Consider the following 5,385-nt stretch of genomic DNA (forward strand, 5'->3'; position numbering starts at 1 on the left):
GTGATGTTTACTTCGTGGCACTTGGTTACCAGAAAACCAAGTCATCTCATCTCTTAGCAACAGACCAACAACAAATACTGTTATTGTTCAAAAAACAATCTTCTGTTCTACTTATCTCACACTCCTTACTGCATAGCAAGTTGGTGAATTTTGCAGAAAAGTTAAAATACGTATATTTTTTGTCATTGGTGGTGAGTATATTATGAAACATGTTAGTCTGTAGTGTGTGTTTTCTGCCAAGATGGCGTCTCTGTAGTTCTAACTAGAGGCTCTGCTGTCCTCTGTAGGAATTKAATGTTCCGCCATCTTTGTAGTTCTCTACATCTCTGCCCTCCTCAGTGAYCTGTTGCTATGGTAATTAATCCTTTCTGACAACTGTGATGTGAGAGAGACACAGAGGTGGAGGCAAAATTATAACGGCGTCAGAATTTGTTTTGATTTGAATTTGGCTCGCTTTTTTTTTTTGCTAATTACGTCGCCGTGGTTACTCAAAATGCCAACAGAAGTAGTATGCCGAGATCTAGCGTCATGTTTTGATATATATACTGGGGGTCACGCAGCTGCAGTGACAGTGAAAGGAAGCGGCAGTTATTCTGAGGAGTAGAGTAATGCATGGAATGTCATGTTGCCACGGCAGGCCCCAGTAATATTTGGTTATAAAGTTATTTAATAAAAGGAAGACGTCTGTCTGCAAGGAAGCAGAATAGAGAAGAATCAGGATTCTGCTCAGTTCAGAATAAACCACTGAGCTGATCGGTTTGGCTTCCTTCCACCTTGTTAACTTTCTGCAGCTTCCTCTGAGCTACTGTCAGGTAAAACCAAGATGGCGGCRAACCCCCGCTCTCTGCTCCAGTGAGTCATCACGATGAGCGGCGTCACGCGTCCTCCGCCCAACGCAGCAGATGAGGCGTGGTAAGGAGGCCAACACACAGCGGAGTTCCTCCACTTTCTCTGCAGTCTAAATGGAGCGTAATGGGCCCATTCTCTCTCTCCTCTCCTTGTTTTATCTGCTCCGTCACCCACCGCCCCGCCTCCACCCTCCACCCCTCCGCCCGTCTCCCCTGATGATCCTCATTTCTCAGCGAAGGACTGAACTCTTTTATCCCCCAGAAGCAGATAATTAATTAACTGCAGCTCCGGTTAGCTGCTCCACTTCAGGCTGCAGGTTTTGCAGATCTGTTGGCACCGTTTTCTAGATTCTAGCTCTAGAATATGACAGTTGGAGCAGCTCTGTTGTTCTTTTTCTAGAGTTTTCTTAATTTTTTGTTGWTTTATTTATTGCATGTTTGGACAATTATTCCCTCTGGATCTGGATGCTGAGCAGCTAGAAAGATTTGTTTTGTTTTGTTTATGTCTTTACTTTTGGATAGATATGATGCGTTACCACGGCAACGGGTGTTTTTACAACTGGGAACAGCTGATTAACATAACAAARGCTCAGATAATGTCTGAGGAGTTGAAAATGAGGCAGAGAGAAGGAGGAAGGTGAAACCATCAGATGATCGATTCCCCTACTCCAACGTCTCTCTGGCAAAAGCAAAGGAGGCGGGTCAGCAGAGCGTCCAGGGCGTGTTGCAGTGGAATATCATCTACTGAGCTGTTAGCATGTCACGCAGCAGCATATATATATATATCTTTGTGTGTGCTTTGGAGTTTCTGTGCTGATAAATTTTTTTGCGAAGCGATAAAAGCTGGTAGCTCTTGAATTGCTACAAAATAAAGCTGTATTTCCTCCCTCAGCCCACTGGCTGCAATGTTGACACCTAAATCCTGAACATCATGGCATGGAGAGCATCCCAGTTTTCCATGTCTGGCATATAACCATTCATTTTAGCTTTTAAACTGGTTCTAATGATCCTGTGTCCAGACAGAGGGATAATCAGTAGCCCAGCATCATGACCTGTTTGTTCTGAAGATCCTGCAGCTTCTCTTCCTAACCTGGCGCCTCCTCACCCTGACTCTCATACTGACAGGAGGAACCACAGAGCTCTGTTAGGTAAAAGCTCATCTTCTGAAGTTGGGATATTTTTCCTCCAACAGATTCCAGAGGAATCACCTCAAACCAGATGTTGGGCTGGATTTTATTGCTGTCATTTGTGAATGTTAGCTTCTCATTTTCAACAGTGGAGCTATAAAGATTATAATTTTGGAGAAAATCTCATTAACATAAATATTTCCACTAAATAAGAGGCAAAACAAATTAGTTTGATATAGAGGAAAAGCCTCTCAGACTCCGAGCTCAAAACACCAAACTATTTTTTCTATTAGGCAATTAATTTAATTTCACATAATTATCGCGGTGGAGGCCATTTGTTTGTTAGATACTTAATGAAACATATTTACCGTGTTTGTTGTGAATGACGTATAATAACAGACGAACGAGGTAATTAGTCCAAGTTTGTCGTTTATTGAACGTTCAGAAACTACAGCGGCTTTGATGAGCCACAGCAAAGATAAAACAACCTGAACAGGTGATCAACTCAAAACCACTCACACCTTTTTACTCTCCGTCTCTCTCTGTCGTTTAAGCACAGCCGTTGCTATGGCAACCTCCTGCGCTCCACAAGCCGACCAGAGGTTACGTTAAAAACAACATTCAGTCCGTTACAATACTAGGTTTGCAGGCTTGTTATTTATTTTGTGATCATTAATAATCCTCTCATGAACACAGCGGTGGTTGATTAGTTATTTTTAATCTCCTGCTCTGCTGGTTATTTTGGTAATGAACCGAAACGCACAGAATTGCGCATCACCTTGTTGAAACAATAATCACTGAGATTATTATTGTTGTTGGGTCATTAATTTGAGCACGTTTTGTTTTGTTGTTGCTGTTGTTCTTTAATAAAATTATGAACGTTTTGATAAGCCAGTCAGAGGACGTGCTGCTCTCAGCGTCACGGCGACGTTCAGTTTGTCTCCTAATGCCGAGATCGACTCAAAACCATCCACATATTGCACCGCTGCTCTAGCAAAGCACGAAGAGTTCAGAAACAATATGAAATGATAAAAAAKGCTATTTTTTAAGTGATTAAGTCGTGTTTTAGATTGTTCTTGAAAAACTAATCAGTCATGGCTGATTAGTTTGTGAACTCACGGCTGCACGGTGAATCCAGKGATTTTTTTACAGCAGAGCCGCTCCTCTCTGCYGTACCCCMTTACTTTCACCCCTGAATATGAGTAACATTTAATCTCCCTTTGGGATAATAAAGTATTTTATAATTGAATGTTAAAGCTGATGGGAAAGCAGAGCTGAAGACTGAGACACGTTTCTGCTCAGGCTTCAGCATTTTCAACAAGTCAAAACCAAACATTTCTGAAACTGGTTGGTTTCATGAAGCAGCATCGTCTCCACAGCTTTGATTTCCAAAACATGAGTAAATACTTTTAAATAACTTTAAATCAGTTTGAGCTCCATAGATAAAAATCTGTGGCTCTTTGTCATCAACAGGAGGTTTCTGATCATTCCGGTCTCCATCGCCGTTGACCTCTGACCTCGTCATTATGCGCTGATGCAAAGCGGTTATTGCTCCTCCACCCTTCCTGTTCTCTGGCTGCAGAGCCGCAGCGGACAGACGAAGCGTTGCTTTAATAACGGCTGACAGATAAAACGGGTTTCAGCCTGGAGAAAACTGGGAGCCGCAGCAGATAAAGAATCTGTGAGTGGATCAAATCAGAAACAGAACCGCTGCGTTTGGACTTCATTAGAGCAGCGCTTCAGCTCGGCGAGCGTCAGGGACGGATCCGTTTATCTGATCGGTCCTCACTGTCCGCCGCCGCCGTCCTGCTGCAGTCTGACTTGTTTACAAAGGATGATGGGTAATATTTAACCAGAGGAACTTTCCTGTCTGATGCTAAAACTGAGCAAACAACAAACTGTTCAGTCTAAAATAGCAAAAAAACTACAAAAATTAAGCTTTTGATTTTATAATTCGACTGACTCCGGGTCCGACTGATCCATGGAGGCAAATATGGCCGTGGTTGCCATGGTAACTCTGTGTCAAAGCACCGCAGAAGTATTATGTATGTGTTGCAGTTTTATGACCATGTTAGGCCAACATTAGTGGAGAACAAACAAACTTTGGGTTCTTTAACCAAACCAGAACCACTGGTCAAACAGGCAAACCCTCAACTGGACAAACTTCAAAATGGGAAAGAAAAGGAAACATAACATTCACGTCGATCCTCAGAAGTCAGGAAACGGCAACAGAAATGTTGTTAAAAGTGTCTGTTTCTGCCACAGTGGCTGTTTCTAATCCCCGTCTGCGTTTTGCAGTAAAATTGCTCACATCTGTTCACATCTTTGATGGCAGAGGAAACACAAACTCATTCAGTTAGAAGGAAAAAAAATCTGTGAATTTGGCAGATAGTTAAAGAAAAGCAATCCCAGGCCTCATCTGTGAGGCTGTTTCTGTTCGTACGGCTGCAACCTGCAGATCTATTAACCGTCCGGCCCGATTAGATGAGAAAACAAGCCGGGATGAGCTGCCAGGCGGCGGGCGGCGAGGACGCTAACGCTGCCGTTGGTTTGAGCTGGAGTCTCAACGCGCTCATTTCTGGCTGAATGCAGCCAAACCAAATCAGAGCGCCGGCCTGAGCGCAGACMAACAATGACGAATTTCATCTTCATCTCCATCTGAGACTCTCCACATGATTACTGCATTCATTCCAAACCGTCAGCTCCAATAACCGTCCCAGAAAACCTCAATCACCGTTTTCAACGTCCACAGATTTCTATCATGGAGGAGCCTCAACGGGGCTCATGCTGCACAAACCACATTAACGCACGTCACATATTTAACATGCGTGAAAGGAATTAGTGGGACGAAGGCAAAAAGCAAACACTAATTAAACTTTGCTTATCCGACAGCCGGAGCAGCGAGGAGTGACACGTGGAGTTTAGCAAACTCATCAGCATAAATACGTTAAAATCTACTTTAACTTCTGCATAATGAACACTGATCTGCATCAGGGCCGTCGACCTTCAGCTGCTTCTGCAGGAAACTAAAACTACTCAACTCATTTACATCACTTATGTTATTGTGTTTTACATCCTGAGGCATGTCAGCAGCAATTTCCCTCAGTTTTCTTGTAACCTTACCAGGGAAGTGACCTTTCGGTTCGCTGACATTTATAAGGTGGATTTCTCTGTAATCTCTGGCTAAAGGATAAAACCACCGATAATAACTGAAAATTACAAAGTGAAAGCTGAGAGTATCGAGGCAAACGGGAAATATGACAACTGAAACCAGAAAGAGGGAAAAACCTCAAAACTCCTCAGATTCTTGTTAGAAGAGTTTCTGCAGAGGCTCCAGGTTTCCATGAAGAAATGATGATGCAAGAACACAGAGATGGTTTTATTTACACTGGGAAAATGACCTGCATGGT

At 43.0% G+C, this 5,385-nt stretch overlaps 1 protein-coding gene and 1 long non-coding RNA gene across 2 annotated transcripts in view; one reads left to right on the forward strand and one right to left on the reverse strand.

Annotated features, from left to right (window-relative positions):
• Positions 1–1,643, forward strand: part of LOC103463009 (uncharacterized) — a 6,005-nt gene extending 4,362 nt beyond the window's left edge. The window contains exons 2-3 of the long non-coding RNA XR_533441.2: positions 792–912; positions 1,083–1,643. This is a non-coding gene — a long non-coding RNA (uncharacterized LOC103463009). The remainder of the gene's footprint in view (positions 1–791; positions 913–1,082) is intronic.
• LOC103463007 (SH3 and multiple ankyrin repeat domains protein 2) overlaps positions 1–5,385 on the reverse strand; it is a 185,821-nt gene that overhangs the window by 155,403 nt on the left and 25,033 nt on the right. The gene's annotated exons all lie outside the window — the stretch shown is intronic.

Source organism: Poecilia reticulata, linkage group LG3 (assembly GCF_000633615.1).
Source record: "Poecilia reticulata strain Guanapo linkage group LG3, Guppy_female_1.0+MT, whole genome shotgun sequence".
In the NCBI taxonomy this organism is placed as follows: domain Eukaryota; kingdom Metazoa; phylum Chordata; class Actinopteri; order Cyprinodontiformes; family Poeciliidae; genus Poecilia; species Poecilia reticulata.